Genomic DNA, 19876 nt, shown 5'->3' with positions numbered 1-19876 from the left:
TTTGTTTGAATATGGCTAAAAAACCAGAGACTTTTGAACATAAAGGGGCCTTATAACAAGAAGTACAATGAGATTTAAATAATATAGTATGTTTTATAATATATTAAATGTTGAAATAGTAGGTTGATGTAACTTTTATCAATATATAAGTAAAATATAAACTGATTAAAAAGGACGTTATGTCTAGATACTATAAGACAGATAAAAAGTATAGTATTTTTACAATGCATGACATAAAATACTGGGATGATGTACTTAAATGGGAAAATTTAGACAATTTGACTAATATGAAGAAATTATTGATAAGAATTGGATTGAATATAAGGGAATCTAAGCGAACAAAAAACAGACACACGCCATGAACACAGAGCTAGACCGCAAACTCGGAGCCAAACCAAAGTCCGGTATACTACATCACAGCCTTCTGCTCTGGACATCACATCACAGAACTCAGGAGGTTACAACGCAGCCAACCACCCAGAATGTTGCAACACAAAACTCAGGTATCACTACACTAGATCTCAGGATGTAATCACACAACCCATTACCCAGGTCATTATAACACAAAAGACTAATGGGCACACAGCCAGCATCTCAACTACTCAGAATATTACAAAACAGCCGACCAATCTGCAAACAATAACTCCAACACAGCTAACCAACCCACCTACAGCAACTAAGCTAGCACTCCATACAACCCCATCAATATTTATAGAGAGATGACAGCTCTGATCACACTTTGCTTGCACAAGCATGAAGCCAAAGACCCCAGCCTGAAAATGACGAGTGGGACCTCGTCGAAACGTCACCAAGATACTCTCAATCTTACACGGGAAAAGACCCGAATACGCCAAGAACTGCATACCTATACCCGTGAAAAATAAACAAATATATATATCATTGCTCCTCGAGGCATAAAGCTGAAAACACCAGCCTGAAGATGACAAATGGGACTTCATCAAACATCGCCAAGACACTTCCAATTTTACGCAGGAGAAAACCCGAATAACCAAAGACCCATATATATAAACGAACTGATGAAACTTCTTGGATGAGAAGCAAAACGTTTTCTTCAACTGCCTTTTGAAGAAAAAAAAAAGGGGGGGGTGGTTTATCCATGAATGTTCTTTTCTTTTACAAATTAGATTTAATTTTTCACCCTGAAAGAAACAATACAGCTGGCCTTTGTATATTCTTCAAACTTTCCTGAGGCTCAATCCACATTCCTTTTTTAAAAAAACAAACAAACAAACCAGTAAACAAACCAGTTCTCCTTTGGAACCTTCTTAAAACCAGGCATCCTTCTGCAGGCATCTGCAAGCATTTCTGTATAGGAATGTGGTTGCGTATGGTCCTTATAAATAAGCATTTAAAAAAATTCCTCCAGATCAACGGAATGGGAAGAATCTAATCTCTAAGAAAGCTCCCTACAGAATAGCTTTTGCATGCAACTCTTGCTTGCTGCAATATTACCTCCCGCTCTCTGTTCTTAGTTCATGGTCAACTCACATTGTGAAATTATTCACTAGGGTTCTTTCTTTCTTTCTTTCTTTCTTTCTTTCTTTCTTTCTTTCTTTCTTTCTTTCTTTCTTTCTTTCTTTCTTTCTTTCTTTCTTTCTTTCTACAGGGCCTTTGGATGATCTTTTATGCAGATCATAAAGGACATGGGGACCCAAATACCATCTAGTTTAAATGCATTATGTAGGAATCTGTTGATATTTTTAATATATGGTGCTTTTCATTGCCTTGCATTCACTTGCCTGTAAAAACCTAGCCAGGAAAGTCATAGGTAGGACATAAGGTTACAGCCTTATTTCCAGCCACTTATCCAGCAGTCAAAGCTTTATTACTCCTGATTAGGGAGGCTGTACCAATTCTCATTTTCCTTTTTAAGAACAAGACACTGAGCATATTGATAGAATCAAACATGTCTGACATTAAACTTCAATCCTTTATCAATCAACATAAATCCAACTTACTGTGGCTTATTGAGTGAATCATGGTTTAATCCAATGCATGAACCTAGCCACTGACAAACTGCATTTGAAAATGGAAGAAACAATTTGGGCATGCATCCCATGAACAATGGACTTCCAGTACTTTCCAAGCTTTTAAGAACTCTGGGAAGTGCTTTAACTTGTCATTTCCCTCTGTGCATCACTAAGAATCTCTTCAGATTATAAAAAAAATGTGTCTGAGTCTGCATCGGGATCTTGGGGGGAGGAACAGATTCTTTGGCGTGAGAAAGTGTGGAAAGAGACTGCAGTTTCCTCTTTGGTTGAATTCCTTCTTGCTAGCAGGTTCGCCAAAAATGAGTGAGGGGTGAGAGCGATAGCTGCAAAGAAAGAAGGCAAGGCAAGGCAAGGCAAAAGGAAAGGAAAGGAAAGGAAAGGAGGAAAGGAAAGGAAAGGAAAGGAAAGGAAAGGAAAGGAAAGGAAAGGAAAGGAAAGGAAAGGAAAAGAAAGGAAAGGAAAGGTCTTCTAATATCTGGCATGGTGGCCCATTCTGGGCTGAATAGTTAATCACACAGAACTTGTTAAGTATGGTTTGCAAGCCAGCTACAGATCCATTTGGTGGTGATGTTGTCTATTCCACCTTTTTCTAGCTTACCAGGAAGTAGGTTATGATCTACTTTAGCAAATGCCTTACTGAAATCTAAGTATACTATGTCCACTGCGTTTCACTGGTCTATTAGTTTAGTCACTTTATTGAAGAATGAAATAAGATTGGTTGGCATGATCTTAACAAACCCATGCTGGCTACTAGTTATAACTTTGTTTGCTTCTAGTTGTTCACAGATCAGTTTTTTGATTTCTAGGATCTTCCCAGATATTGATGTTAAACTGGTCTGTAGTTTCCTAAGTTTTTTTTCCCTTTCTTGAAAATGGGAATCTCATCAGCCCTTTTCCAATCCTTAGGTACTTCTCTGGTGCTCCAGGATTTTTTAAAGATATGGTGCAATGGTTCTGAGATAATATCTGCCAGTTCTTTCAGAACTCTGGGATGTAATCTGTTGGGTCCCGGCGATTTATATTCGTCAAAGTTGGATAGGTTCTCTTGCCATTTTCTTGCTTATTTTATTTTTTGTTTCTAGTTTGTCTTTTGCAATGTTTTTTTTTTTGGGGGGGGGTGTTAGGCTATAGTTTCTTTTTGTGTGAAGACTGATGCAAAGTATGAGTTAAGCAGCTCTGCTTTCTCCTTGTTGCCTCTTGTTTCCTTGCCATCTTCTCTCATTAGTGGACCCACAGTTTCCTTCACTTTTTTCTTGTTAATATGTTGAAAGAATTTTTTTTATTATCCTTGATTTCTGTTGCAAGTCTTTGTTCATTTTGAGCCTTTGCTTTCCTGACTTTATCTTTGCATGTTCATAATAGCTTTATTTTAAAGTCAATCTTCATAATATAGAAACATATTAATGGAAAAGTTGATTTTAAAAAGTTGATAAAAAAGCTATAGTCATGTCCTTGTATATGCTATCTATACTTCATTAAAATGTTGTCCCCTTATTTGATCAAACAGATTAAGAAACATTTGATTTACTTAAGACACTAGAAGCTTAAATAATATTCACAGAGCATTTATCAGTAACAGAATTGCAATGAAGTGTGTAAACTGTCTGCATTACAAACATTTAGAAGGAACATAAACTTTGTTGGTGGTCTTTGAGCACTAGTGAGCTGTCCTTCATCTGCAAAGCATCACATTGAATATGAATGTAGGAACTTCATACCTAAAAATGAAAGTTTAGCATCCACAATTTATTCTGGAAAAACATCAGGACATTATACATTTCTTCACTACAGCCACTTCTTCTCTGTATCTTTCTAACTCCTGTTCCTGTCAGAGAATGTGCTAGCCTGGACTGTTGAAATCCCCTACATCCATCAAGAGTTTGAGGAAGATTGTTGTATATATACTTCTGCTATGCTCCTGCCCATTGGAACATGGTAAACAGCGCCCCCAGAGGTGAGATCTGCACCCGCCTTCCTGACCTTCCATAAGGGCCTGAAGACCTGGCTCTGCCAGTTGGCCTAGGGCCCCAATGGGAGTGCAATACTCAGGATATGGCTATCATATCTAATTAAGAGAAGACCCCCATCTCTCTCCATGTTCTTCATGCCCACCTTTCAATAGTAAGCTGCCATTATTGTTATTTATCATTTTATCATTTTAATGTTTACAGGTTTCTAATGTTTGTAAGCTGCCCAGAGTCACCACAAAATGGGCAGCTCACAAATCTAATAAATATATAAAAAAACAAACAAACATATCCTAGGGGCTATTCTTAGATTTGTTTCTCCCTGTTTGCAGCTTTCAGCTTCAAGATTCTCAAATAGCCTACTTAATATATCTTATAGCCAACAAATTTCTGTAAGGACTTTCAACAAATGTCACTTGGGTTGGCATTGATCTGGTATGCCAGCCAGCTCTTGCAATCTCCTTTTTAGAGACCTATCCTATCATCCAGAAAGGAAAAAAAGAAAGGAAAAGAAAAACAAGGTGACATGGAAGGAAGTAGGGGAAAAAACTGTGTTAATATTAGCAGTTGATTGCCCTGATGAGAAAAAGCTGGCACATTGGTGAGTGGAATTTCATTCTGGCACTGTTGATTAGCTTGGCTGGAACAGCTCATTCTCTTTCAGACACAAATGTAAATGTCAACAAACATACAATTACTTATCTGAGAGAATTTCATAAATGAACTGAACAAATTAGCATTGGGCTCTGCAGATATTTGATTTGCACATACTCGTGCAGCCAAGGTTATCAAACCAGCCAATTAAATTGGCAGTTAGTTATTCAATATTACTTAAAGTTTATGTGCAGAAGGGATAAATCCAGTTTATCTTGTCCATCCTTGCACTTATACACGTCTGGATGGAAGAGCAAGCCAGGACATGCTTCCTTCACTGGCTAAAATAGTCTGTCTGTTATGACTAGCTAGCAAATTTTTCCAAGCTATACATGGAGACCCCTCCAGCACTATTATCTGAGACTCTCGCCTGCAAGGAGCTTTCATTGATTACAGGAGGAAGCCTCCTTTTCAAATGGAACTTAAAAACCCAACTCCAACACTGGGAACATTTTCTGCAAATTATGTAGGAATGTCAGATACATTTTCTCTTGACTTATATAATTAGAAATCCTTGGAGAAGAAGCAGGAAGGGCAGAGAGAAAAGGGTAAAAGATTGCATTCCACCAAAGGCAAGTTTAGACATATATATTCCATAAAATTACTGTCCAGTCCTGATTTTGCCCTAAAAGACATCTACAAAGTTTGCATGCTTCCAAGAGACAATTATGCAATGATTAAATTTCTGTTAGCTTATTGATGCTACCTATGTAATTCAAGGGGGCAATATTTTCCCCACTGCTGACCTATGGATTCATGGATCTAAAGTACTTCTCAGTCTCCCCACTTTTTTTTAACTTGACATCTATACAACCAGGGCTTTTTTTCTCATAGAATGCCCAGAACAGAGTTTCGGCATCTTTTTTGGATGGAACCTTGTAGGGTAGGCAAGGCGGGTTGTATGAGTATGTGAGTTCCGGCACCTTTTTTTTTTTTTTTAGAAAAAAAGCACTGTATACAACTGTAGGCTGGCTAAGAACATCTTTGGTATCCTTTCCTTGAGTGCCTTGGCTACAAATCAGCCATTTGTGTTGTCTTGTTAGATTGCTTTCATCCACATGGAATACATTGGAGTCCTCTAAGAAAGAATAAGCAAAACTTGGGTTTTCTGATTGACTTGCTCTGGTCTGAGAATGAACACATCACTTTTGAGCTACATAGCAGCCTAAGACCAAATCATGGACAGATGGTTTGCAGTCGTGGCACTTGAAGGGGGGGGGGAGAAGGAACCCTTGACTGTGTTTGTAGCAAAGCCATAATTCGCTGCAGCCCTGTTGTCCTAGTTTAATTGTCCTAGGTTTTCACACTCAGAAATCTAGGATTTGATTGTAACTTGCTTGCTGACAGAATCAAGCATGTTTCGGGCTGCCCTTTCAGAAGCTTCTAGAGCAGGGATCTTCAACCTTAGCAACTTTAAGATTTGTGGACTTCAACTCCCAGAATTCCTCAGCCAGCAAAGCTGGCTGAGGAATTCTGGGAGTTGAAGTCCACAAGTCTTAAAGTTGCTGAGGTTGAGGACCCCTGTTCTAGAGTTAGGCTTAGGGTTTAATAAAAAAATGGGCATGAAGCAAAATTCAATGTGCCTCTAGATGGTCCTTCCATCAATTCATTTTGCACATCTTCTGCAAGTTTTCTTCTGCAAGCAGATCTCCTGCCACCCGTTTTCTTCTTCTCCTTCCCATTTGTTGTGCTGGATTGCCTCTATTTACCAAACATTATTTTTCTTTCATCTTAGCCTAGAATCATGTATAGCCTGCTGCAATAGTTTGGTTTTATTTAAAAAAATCATATTGCAGGATGTACAGTATCACAGTGGGTATTTTTGTTTAAAAAAAAAAGGGAGAGGTTTTTTTTAAGGAGGAGACAAAGGTTAAATTACCCTTCTACATGCTGGATGGCCCTAATTTGGATTTTAAAAAACTGAATGCTATTAATTTAAACATGTAAACATGTAGTTTACCCTAAGTCTGAAATTGAAAACATGCTTCCTAGACAGTAATCCCCAAAGCAGTACTTTATAAAACATATGTGTGTGTTTATATATATATATAAATAAATCTGAATAGCAATGTTTCTACTCTTTGGCAATGCTGAATTCTGGGAGTTGAAGTTCACACAACTTCAAGTTGCCAAAGATGAGAGGCATTGCTGTACAGGATTGTGCTTCATGCTTCATTGAAATCAGCAAGCATTTCAAGGGAAATCCTATCCTTCAGCCCTTTTGTTTCTGATACACCATTTTGCTGATATTTATCCAAAATGTAACAGTGCCTCTTTCGTAGGAGTAACTTAATGAATTCAGTGTATTTTGTAACATATCCATGATGTGGTCTTAATGCCAGCAAGCGATGCTTGGTGTTCTAATTAAGAAAGTTTTATACAGAAGAAAGGCCACCAATTTTATTATTTGCATTTTCGTAGCATCAGGACAGCTGGAAACGCAGGATTCGTGCTGGCATGGTTTGGGGGTGTTTGTTTATTTGTTTTAGATAAAACTTTGCCTCTGCACAAATCAAAACTGCTTTGAGGGGTAGTTTGGTTTCCATTCCGGTCTACAAAGTTTATAACTGCAGTTGCTTCTGCATTTGTTTTGTAGTACAGTATCTGTTTTGAAAAACATTTTAAGGATCTACTTGCACAGTTCCACAGCTGCACAGAATGCAGATTTTTGTTTTTTAAAAATGGGATTACAGCTAGTGATTTACAACCATTCATTTAGTGACCATTCAAAGTTACAACATTGAAAGAAAAAGGGATTTATGACTGTTACTCACGCTTAACGACTGTTGCAGCATCCACTGGTTGTGTGATCAAAATTCAGACACTTGGCAACTGGCATGTCTTTATGGTGGTTGTGGTGTCCCAGGGTCATGTGATCACCCTTTGCATCCTTCTGACAAGCAAAGTCAACGGGGAAGCCAGATTTGCTTAACAACCATGTGATTCATTTAACAATTGCAATGATTTGCTTCACAATTGTGGCAAGAAAGATAGTAAAATTCATTCACTGAACCATTGTCTTGCTGAACAGTGGAAATTTTGGGTTCAATTGTGGTTCTAAGTCGAAGACTACCTGTACATATAGCAGTGCAGTTGCGTAAATATACAATTAAAATAACAATTTCTATTTTTATCCCCAAACTGAAGACAAAGTAGGAAGGATTTTTTTTTTTTTTTTTTGCAAATCACTCCCATCTGGCCAGATAGTTATGTCTACATGGGACATGCATAACTCAGTAGCATAGAGAAATGATAATAATTGGAGAAGCCATAATAAAGGAATTAAAACAAAACCGAGTAGAGAAAGAATTTGAACTACGACAAGGGTAGGCAACCTTGGCTCTTTTATGACTCGTGGACTTCAACTCCCAGAATTCCTGAGCCAGGAATTCTGGCTCAGGAATTCTGTGAGTTGAAGTCCATGAGTCATAAAAGAGCCAAGGTTGCCTACCCCTGAACTAGGAGAATAGAATGGAGAGTGTGCAATGTACCACCTGGATAGAGCAGGCCTCACTCACATTGTTAAAATAAAATGGAAGATGGGCAAGTTGTACAGCTGTTTTTTTTTTATTGAATTGTGCCTTTTATAAATAGGTTGCACTTGATTTCCAAGTGCAAATATTTCTAAAATTTTTCACTTATTTTAAATATGATTACTGTCACACAGTCTTTAAAACATATATGTGTCCCAAGTAGAATCATTTAGCCTGGTCATTTGTATCTCAGGTGAGAACAATGGGCTGATTTGTTCAATGATTTATTTGTTTATTTTCCTGGTTGTCCAGGTCCAAGGAATTTTCTCAAAAAATTGACAGAACTTCAAAAGTATATCAATACACTATCCCGCTTCTTCAGTGTTCAAGGAAGGGAGGAAGTTATGTTGTATTATAGAAATCAAAGCTATTTAGATATGTTTTTATAGGGAAGAACATATTTTGTTATTTATTTTCTTTATAATATAGCATAGACGATATGCAGAAGATGCCAACCCAGGCATTCTGCCCCTTGGGCAGTCAGTTCCAATCAATGTAGTCAGTTTGAGTTGCTTGGTGTGATGCTCTTTTACTGATTAAGAGTTTGATCATTGTTGCTTTGTAGTCCTTTTTTATTATGTCTTGCACAGGATAATTTATCAAATCATGGCTAGAGATTTGTAATCCTCTAAATGTTTTGTATAGAAAGGCCAATCCCATTGAATCCTGTAAGTCTTAATTGAAGAGCTGAACTGCAGGAACTGATTGCAGCTTAGTTCCTGTAACTGTCCATAAAAAGGAGCAAGCGATAATTCTGAAGGTTTCAAAGGAGAAGCCAGACAAGCTTTGCCACCTGCTTCTCGTGTTTCAGGGAATCTTAGTCAGCATTAAACATAGGACTAATAAATAAGGAAACTTTCTGGAAATAAAGATTCCATAACAAAGTGTTGCTCAACCTCAGCAACTTTAAAATGTGTGGCCTTCAACTCTCAGAATTCTCCAGCCAGCCTTGGGGGGAGGGGGGTCTCAGAGGTCAAGAAACCCTGCTGTGGTAAGTTAAAAGAGGAGACCCATGTGACTTTAAATTGACATATCACCTTTCATTTCCTCTGATATCTTAAGGCAGTTTACACGGGAAAGATGTTCCTCTCACAACAACAACAACAACAGACTTCTGATGAAGTTTGGACTGAAAGCAAGTGACTGGTGTAAAGTCACCCAGTGAATTCAATGATCCAACAGGAAGTTACCTTGGTTTCAGTCCAATACCTTAACCACTATTTTGAGGGACATATTTGGGACTGCCTTTTTCGGATATTTTTTTTTACTGCCCTGTAAAATTAGGCAGGAAACTTGTCAGCTGGAAAGCCAACAGCTCAGGTTTGAGACTTGAGCGTCACGTGATGGGCTGAGCTCCCATCCTTGCCTCAGCTCCTGCCAACCTAGCAGTTCAAAAGCATGCAGATGCCAGTGGATATAAGTACCACTTCAGTGGGAAGGTAACAGTGTTCTGTGATGTCATGCAGTCACATGACCATGGAAATGTCTTTGGACAGCACTGGCTTAATGGCCTTGAAACAGAGATGAGCACCCCTCCTATAACCGGCAATGACTAGTGGAGTTAAAATTCGCAGGGACTCCTTTACAATTAGGTGGAGTGTGTTTATTCAGGGTGCTTTGAATTAAACAATGTCACCAATGGGACTTAGGAGGCATGTCTTTTCTTTCACAGCAGCTGCCCTCTGGATCAACATCTCCTGAGATAGTCACATTCCTCCAATCTGAGAATATATGGAATAATAATCAGGAATTTGTGACAATGATTGAACACCTGAGAGCTTTCATACATATTGAACACAATAGTGTCAACTGCATAAGTGTTGATTGATGCCACTGCAGAGCCCAGGAATTTACTCCTCAGCCCTTGTCTTCCATGTGCTTTCTTCCTTTTACAAAAGTATGAATTTTAAATACATTAATTATGTATGCATTCCAATGTTTTGTTTAGGTGTGCTTCATCTTTCTTAAGGCTACACCATTCATTGAGTCATCTAATTGAATTTAGTTGTGTTATTGAAAAATCGATAGCAGCTCTCTAGTAGAGACTGTAGTGTTTGGGGAGGGGGATACCCCATGCTTCATCCTCAGCCTTGCCCCAATGAAAATAGAGGTACATAACTTCCACTGATACTTTTGGCATTTTAAAGGGCAAGTGGCTCCATTTCTAGAGAAGAAGCCTTGAAATACTAAAGCAGTTTCTCTCAGCTTGATATCTCCAGATAGGATGGGACAACCAAACCCAGAATGCTCAGCCTACAAGGAATTCTGGAAGTGTAATCTAGACATATCTGCAGGGTGCCCAGTTGGAGAAAGCTGTATTAAAAGCAGGTGATAACAAGCCAGTTTCCATACCGTTAGCTTAAGAAAGTCCCTGCGTTGAGATGCATAGCTGCTTTGCACATTCCTGGGTTTGCCTGTATCTATAATTGCTTTCTTTGTTAAAAAAAATATTTGGGCGAATGGATGGAAAACGGAGATAGCGTCAGGCTGCCATGGCCTGTTCTCCACCTGTTGTTATTTTGGTCTGGCCCAATCAACCTGCTAGCCAGGCTGGAGCCAGTAACCATCTGGAAAAACTGCACTGTTTATAAAACTGACATGGAGCGGTACCCCTGGGCCCTGACCTCCCACATGAATCTGGAAATGATTAAAATGGCCCTGGCTGTCTTCACTGCTGAGAGCTTCATGCTGAGAACAGCCCATCGTGGGCATTTGGAGATCTCATTAGCAAAAAGCTGGAAATGTAACCAGTTCCCTCTCTGGTGTGCCTTCCCGCCACCCTGCCCGCCATTGTCTCTCCTCCTGAGTCCTAAGGCAGGATGCCAATTTCAAACAAAGTGCTACACAAGAAGACAAATCCAAGTCGAAAGCTGCTCAGTGGGGAATCAGACCAAGCTGTTCTGTGAAAGTGACGTTGATTCGGTAGTGACGGTAGTAATGTTGGTGGCAGGGAGATGAATGAAAAACAATATGGGGGAATGTCTTGCACATAGGAACTGCCTTCAAGTTAAATAAAATTGTTGCCGGTTCTAAAATACTCCTTTAAGAAGTCAATTCTGTATATGGGAAGATAGATGTGGAGGTCCCTGTGCCCAGACACATGGAACAGGTCATGTAGAATATTGGATTGCTCTCAGTGGAACTGAGTCCCCTCTGTGGAGGAGATCAAGATCACTTAAATGGCTCTTCTTCATCATAAACCTAGCAACAACACAGATTAGGTGGAGCACAATGAGTCCAAAATCTTCTGTTCAGCTTTATGGTTATTTAAATCCAGGGCTGGATTCACACATAATGGTTTCTTTAATTATAGTTTGCTGAATTAACCACCATTGGCTGAATTCCACAGCATGCTAAGCCATCAACCGTGGTTGCAGATGACCAGAGCTGGGTTCATAGGTAAGATTTAACCAAAACCAAATTACATTTGGGCTTAGCACAGTATGGGAACCAAGTGGCAGCCTCTTTCCTTGACCTCTAAGGATGATGAGAATTAGAGGGACTTTGATTCTGCTGTTTGAATGGCTTCCATTCTTTTTTCCCTCATACCCCAAATCCTCCGGGTCCTGGATGATGTCCGCTAAAAGCTCTTGCCACTCCCTGCAGCACTCTGTCCATTCACAAATGCAAGCCATATTGGATTGCCCTGACCCTTGGCCAGTTCAGGGTGAACATTTGACCATTTGGCCAATTTCCAAGTCTATTTAGCCTGCCAGGCAGCATTTTAATTAAGGAGGTGTAGCTAATGAATTATCCGTGACTGGAAGCTGCCTGAGGAAATCATGAAATCAACCTGCTTTGAGTTTACAAATTGTTGGGGGAAAGATCTGCCAGAAAGTGGATCCTAAGGGTTTAACAGAGGTTACCATGTTAGGACTCTGGTTGCATGTGTGCTTTTATAGAGATTGAATGTTTAAGCTGATGATGAGACCAGGAAAAGACATTTTTCTGCCTATGGTGGACAAGAGGGCATTCTGCCTTACTGTTTGTACACAAGCTAACTGGGACAGGACTGGCAGCTTAATGTTGAGTCTTACTTCAGTTGCAGTTGCTGTGACACAGTGTCTTCCCCTCATCGGACAGCCCAGAACAAATAGACTATGGGTAGTCCTCAACTTACAATCATTAGTATAACGATTGTTCAAAGTTATGGTGGCAGTGAAAAAAGCAACTCATAAGCACTTCTCACACTTACAACCGTCGCAGCATCCCCATGGTCACATGATCAAAATTTGGGTACTTATTAGCCAGCATGTATTTATGATGGTTGCAATGTCCCAGTGTCATGGCATCACAATTTGTGACCTTCCCATCCAGTTTCCCTCAAGCAAAGTTAAAGGAGGAAGCTGGATTCACTTACTGGCCATGTGATTCACTTAACAACTGCAGTGATTTGCTTAACAACCATGGCACAAGTTGTAAAATTGGAAGAGACTCACTTAATAACCACCTTACTTAGCAATGGAAAGTCTGGTCCCAATTGTAGTCATAAACTGTAGTGCTTTTTTTCTAAAAAAAAAAAAAAAAAGTGCCAGAACTCACACACATCATATAACCTGCCTTGCCTACCCTACAAGGTTCCATCCAAAAAAGGTGCCGGAACTCCGTTCTGGGCGTTCTATGAGAAAAAAAGCCATGACTGTCTGTATTTTAAATAAATCAGTAACTATTAACTCTAATTTCTACCTGCAGCAAAATATGTTAAAAGATCTGAGACAGCGAATCGTGACCTTTAATTGTTAAAAAATCCTTGTGTGCAGAATGAAAACCAGTGTAGGTTAGCCAGAGGACCAGAACACAGTCATAATCTGAATTTGTTAGTATTGTCGTGGTTGCTATCATTTGTTCATGAGCAAGATTCAGATGTGTTAGCTTTTAGTTACGGATTGAAGTGGTACAGTTCCTTCACTTATTAGTTCAGCTGCCCTATATAAACCCAATGTTTGTTTGTAAGAAAGAGCCATGCCTTAACTCACTAAGCAAGGGATTACAACCTATGGATCTAGGAAAGAATGGGCAGAAATTGATTGAGTTGTTTGGGATCTGCTCACTGCGATCTCCTCTTGCAAACATCTGTTTACCATTGCGCAAGAAAGGCACTACGCTAAATTCAGAATTGGCAGACTTTATGCCTCTGAGGGAGCTGCCAAGTGATTTCCAGACAGTCTTTTGGCTGAGATTCCTTTGCTTCAACAGACCCACACCCCACAAGGATTATGCAGATGAAGTACCTGTATAGGATGTTAAGTCCAACAGAATGACAGGATGCACCTTAGAAGTCAAAAAGAGGAAGATCAAGGCTTGCTACAAAGCTGAGATTGTACTTTTTTTAATAAAAAGAGTAATAATAATACAATAATTAAAAGCATAACATCCCAGGAGAAAAAATAGCAAATCAATGGCTGTTTGGGCTTGCATATGCCTATACAAAGACAAATAAAACCTTCATAGCAGAAATTAGAAAAAGGGAATGTTTGATTCCTCAATTTTCATTTTTACAGTTATATTTAAGTGATACTGAGTTCATCATGAATTTCTCCCTGTTTTCCTGGTTTGACTCTCCTTGATCTTCAAGGGGAGATCCATCTGTTCTTCTTTTGCCTGAAGTGTTTATGTCCTCCATCCAGTTGGCCAAATCTTTTCAGGTAATCTTCCTACCTGCCCAAGGGATCAGGCTTAATGAAAGTCAGTCAAAGAAAGAAGGGAAAGCTTGATGTTTTGAAAGTGATTATATAAAGTTACGTGACATGTCGCGATGTATTGTGACTTTTTTGCCATTGCCGGCAATGGACTGAATGCGGTTTTGCTATGATGCATCCAGCCCACAGCCAGCAGTTTGACACCCCTGATATAAAGGCACATTGGACAACAAAAAAAATCTATCATACTTCCAATGGGAGTCCTGTTTTTTTTTTTCCCTTCAGCACCAAAGTCCATCCAATTGGTGTGAAACTGGAAAGCTTTCCAATAACCCTCTAATTGTGCAGATATGCTAAAACTAAAACAAAGTCTCTTCCTAATATGCTTTTAAAACAAATATGGTAAAGGATCACCTTCTGAATTAATTTAATGTGTAGGAACGATTCTAGATACTCCCGCTTTTTAAACACAGATAGTGTAACCCATTTGAATAGGGACTGTGGAAAATGGCTTGAGGGATGACTTTAATTTATCCACCCTAAAAAGTGGATGCAAGGAAGGAGGGGGTAATAGGAATCTACTAAAAGATTGCAAAGAATTTCTCATTCACATTTACCAAATTGCAAGAATGGGGGGGGGGGAATTCCCTATCTTGCCAAAATGAGAAATGTTTAGGAGACAACCAGGAAATTGTGCTCTAAACAAATTCTTGGACTCTGAAGTTCTAGGCGTGTTTTTTATACCTGATTCTATGAATCTTGAATTCTAATTTAAAACAATATGATAGATCCCAGAGGGCTGAAACTATCTTAACTAGGGTTTTCTGAAGATTATCCCACAAGATGCATGAGATGGAGGTCAGGTTAAGCCTATTTCAAATGAACTTTGTGCTTATAGTTTTGTGGGCAGATAAATCAGACTTATTTCAGCCATATTTATTTTTACCCCAGCATCTGCTCCCCAGAAGATGCTTAGTACCTTCCCAGGAAGAGGAAGAAAGCCTTGCTAAACTCAGAAAAGCATTCCAGCTTCCAATCAGAGTTCTAGTTTGGTGTCACACATTGTGCCCGCCCTCCAGACTCCCTCAGAAGCCACAAGCTGGCAGCAGAGATTCAGCAGCCTGCTTAATTGGGCCCTTTGGTCTAACCAGAAGCATCTGAGATTCTTCTTTCTTAATTAAAGATTGCACAAGCCTTACCAAAGGCCATGAATCAGCTTTTGTTCCCTATCTAATTTGACACTGCTTTTCTAAGAAAAAATGGCAGTCATCTATCATTCTGACTGTGGAGTTGTGCAAATACTTAGTTGTGCAAATACTTAGTTGTGCAAAGATTTAGATTATTTTTTTTTATCCCATCTTAATTGTTGTTTTAAATAAATAACTGACAACAGCAAACATTCTTAATGCTCCTTCTTCCTCCTGTTTTTCCCACAACAACAAGCCTGTTGGGCTGAGAGAGAGCCCAAAGTCACCCAGCTGGCTTTCATAGCTAAGGCAGGACTAGAATTCACAGTCTCCTGGTCTCTAGCCTGGTACCTTCCCAACTAGATCAGCGTTTCTCAATCTTAGCAACTTTAAAATATGTGGACTTCAACTCTCAGAATTCCCAACATTGCACTAGACCAGTGTTTCCCAAACTTGACAATTTTAAGGCATGTGGACTTCAACTCCCAGATTCCACAGCCAGTGTTGGGAAACACTGCACTAGACCACACTGAATTCATTGTAATCTGGAGCCAGTAAACCACTTCTTGATATTTCCCCAATATTGGGATCAAGACAGCACATTTTGTAAATAATATGTAAATAATTTTGTAAATAATACAAGAATTTTGCAGTTTGTAGTTTTTTGTAATTTTTTTTTCTAATTTTGCAAATAAAACAAAATACAAAATGTGCAGCTGCATCTTATTTCTGCAGCATCTCTGATATTTTTTCCCCCTAGGATGAAATAGGCACACAAAGTGACACATAGTTGCTGCAATATTATAGATAACATACGGCTTATCATCCAGATGCAGGTTTTATTAAACTAAGGTTACCCAACTTGTCCCAGATGCAGATGGTCAAACTTGCAGAGCTTATGAACTGGAACATTGTTTCCCAAACTTGACAATTTTAAGGCATGTGGACTTCAACTCCCAGAATTCCACAGCCAGCAACGCTGGCTGTGGAATTCTGGGAGTTGAAGTCCACATGCCTTAAAATTGTCAAGTTTGGGAAACACTGAACTGGAACATAAGAAACTGCCTTAGAATTTTAGACCGCCTAGCTCAAGATTGTTTATCCTGACCAGCATTGGTCTTCTGGAAGTTTTAGAAGTTTTTCTCTACTCTGTCTAACAGCCAAACAATGGGCCTGAGAGATTTTGCATGGAAAATAGGCGGTCTGACACCATGTCCTTTTCTCAGAAGGAATATGGCCTATAAGCTATGTACTGACAAGGCAGGTGCCTGTTTCCAATAAAGGAGAATAAAGGAGAATGTCTAGCACTGATAATGTTACCTTGTTTGGGTAATAGGACGTCTGCAAGAAAACAACCAAGCTCAGAGACCACCAAAGATTTCTCAAGTGCCTGTTTCTCTATCCTCTTCTGCAGTTTATGGAGACCCATGTAGATAACAAAGTAGATCTGCCTTCAAGCATTTGTTGGGCTTAGTTGCCAAGAACTCCTCTATCAAAAAACTTGTTAGGCAGCTATTCTTGATGCATTCTGCAATGAAACACACACTTTGGTTCCTGGTGTCCAAATCCAAATGAGAGAGGAATTTTAAATTTTTCTTTCTAAAAATTTCTCTGGTCTTCAGGCTGAACTGGATTGTGCTTCTGCACTTTCAGATTTCTACATGCTATGAAGTTGCGTGACAATTTTAATACCCTCGTGAGGCCCTAGTGCAGTAAGGCAATCCAGATTCTCCAGGCCTGTTTGGCGTGACCTGCCCTTCTGCACAGGCTGCATACATTTCTTTATCCTTGGCTAGGAGAGTGATAACTAGGTAAACACATGACTCAACCAGCCACAAGCAGGCCTAATCCCCCAAAGAGATCTGGCCTTGGGCTGGAGCACCACCCTCTTTGAGAGCCTTTATCTATCTTAACTGTCTATTGCTGCCTTAAGCTCTATTGATCGCTTCAATGCCCATCATCCTATTGGCCACTGTCTAGAGGTAATGGGATTTGTAATTCAAAGATATCAGATAACATGAAGTTGGGAAAGGGAATGGTTTCCTTTGTGCTTCAGTGACTTTAACAAACAGTGGAAAGAATGATTGACAGGAAGGCTAGTGCCATTGATCAATTCTGGTGACAGAGAATTCACATCTTCACCTGTAGTACTCAACTCGTCTTCCCCAGCATAACAGCTCTCCAAACTGGCTAGGATTCCAGCTCTCAACCTTTGTGGTCAGTCACTAAGTTGGCAAAGACCAGAAAGAGGCATTTCAACACCCCCACCTTCACTGCAACAAGACAGTCTTGAGAGGTTGAGGTGAACATGCCTTCAGTTGAGTTATTTAAGCCAAAATTGAATGGCCATTGTCAACAACCCTGTTGTTGCATATTGCAGGGAGTTAGGATTTAGACAACATTAGCCTTCAACCTGATGCCTTGCCTATTGGTCAAATTACAGGACCTATCATCCTTGGCTAGCATGTCAATGTTCTTGATGGACTGGATTATAACAATGGCAACTGGAATCCCATTCATCAAGATTGCCCCAGATTTGGGAATGCTTTCCATGTTGCCTTTCAATCTTAGCATAAGCTCAGTACATCATGCTAAGTCATAATACAGTTGATCTGATTTTTTTTTTTTTGCTTTTTATTATACAACTGTTGTGGTTTATTTAACCAATCATTTTATTTATGCTTTATTGAACCACAAACCATTGCTTATGACCAAATATGAATTGAGCCTATACTTCAAATCTAGGGAAAAAGAACCCTTATTTTCCTGGTTTAATCTCTAAGTAGAAAATTCCTTTCCCGTCCCTTCTGTTGTCTCTGTATTGCTAGAGGCAGCTGCATATAAGGTTTAGCACAGACTTTTGACGTGGAAATTGGATATGAATATACCCTCCTTCCTGTAAAAAATGGAAATTATTTACAGAGACAGCTTTTTTAAGGGGAAGTGAGAAAAACGAATAAGCAGCAGAATTCAGTCAGCAAATTGTCTTTTTAATAATATGTTTTAAAAATCTGCCCATCTTTCTAGTGGCACCAGCAGGTGGCAAGAATATTATAAAAACTATTGGTAGGTCAGGATTATATAAACTCAGGTGGGAGGGAGACAAGAGTACAAAAAGGATCTATAGATCTATGTTGCCACCTAAATGAACTCACAAAAGTTATGTGAATACATATCATCCAAGGACCATCAGGTCATTTGAGTGCAGGTGACAAAAAGAAATAATTATTATACTGGGTTGCAGAACATGTTATGAATACTAGATGGCAATAAGGATTAAATGGATATTAGCTCTTTGTTGCCATCTAGTGGATGTCTTGAATTGTGCAGCCCAGCTCTGGTAGCCTTAACAATTTTATCAGTGTTTCCCAAACATGTCAAGTTCTGGACTTAAATTTGCAAAGTTTAAGAAACCTTGAATTAGACTATCTTCCCTAGATTTGGCAAATTGTTGGCTTCTATAATCTCTATATCTAGCTCTATTACTAGCATAAAATAATATAAATAAATATTTCTGGAGGACTCACCAAGTCATCACAAAAAAACACCACAAAATTCTTTCTGATGCCCTTTTGTCTGCTTTTTTGAAGCATCTCCCTTAATTAGAAGTCCTACATAGCTTAAAAGTGGGCACTCTATTTTGCCACATTCTGGATTATAGTTTCAAAGAAAACAATAATTTTCATGGTACAACTTATCCTTTTTACGTGCCTTAACACATAATTAACAAGTTTTGATCCTGTCCTAAATGTTCTGCATTTATTCCCCAGCCATCTTACTTCCATCTGGAGAGAAAAGCTGAACATTGTACTGAGTCATGGGTGAATTAACCATGATTTGATGAATAAACTACAGATAGCTGTGAACTAGACCATTAACTGCAAAATCCACTAAACCAGGGAACAGGAGTCAGCTGTCCTCTTGTCAAAGAAATTCCACAGCAGTTTATTGGGCCACGTTCCCAAATCCTTAATCTCTACCCACACTGACACCAAACAGCACCAGTTCAATTGGAGCAACACAAAAACCATGTGCCATGCTACCACCCGCCACGCTTGTGAGTTCATCAAAGCCTGGCACTCCACAAGCAATTCCATCAACAGACACATTGACCTACAACCAGCCTACGAATCCCTCAGGATCCAAATCAACCACACAGTCAACCAGAGACAGCACTGACCCTCAACTAATCCATGCAAGCCCCAACACCACCAGCAGCAATTCACCTCACAATGACCCTGATCGATGTAACCTCCCCATCACAAGACTTACTGATGACTCACACCTGGCCATCATGAGACCCTCACTTGACACACCCACACCTGATGTCCTTATAACAGAACACTGACACTGACATCCCCTAAACTCTGCTGAAGATGTTACCTAGCCTCATAACAAAACATTCAGAAACCAACCCACAAGCTTGGAGAACGAACCTTCACCCTCAGTTTATTGAGCATTGAGCAGGGGGTTAGACTAGATGATCTTTTTGGTCAGTTCTCCCTCTATAATTCTAAATTAATCCTCCAAAGAACCTACTCCTCATTAATGGAGCAAACCTATTGTCATGGTCTTTCTAAGTTCTTTGAGTTCTTTGTTTCAGATCTCTTCTAGGCATCAGCAGGGTCTTGTTGCTTTCATGAAAATAACCTTAGAACAGTGGTTCTCAACCTTTTTAATGCCGTGACCCCCAACCGGTCGTAAGTCGAGGACTACTCAACCGGTCATAAGTCGAGGACTACTCAACTGGTGCAGCACTGTTTGCAGAATGGGACTTTTGGCGGGCTCAGCAGGGCAGAGACAGCCTGGACACTTCCTATTGGCTTTTGAAAGCCAATAGAATTAGACTCTATTCAAGAGAGTCTATTCTATTGGCTTTCAAAA

Source organism: Crotalus tigris, unplaced genomic scaffold, assembly GCF_016545835.1.
Source record: "Crotalus tigris isolate CLP2741 ecotype Arizona unplaced genomic scaffold, ASM1654583v1 scf7180000017947.1575755, whole genome shotgun sequence".
NCBI lineage: Eukaryota > Metazoa > Chordata > Lepidosauria > Squamata > Viperidae > Crotalus > Crotalus tigris.
Note: the sequence above shows the minus strand (reverse complement) of the source record.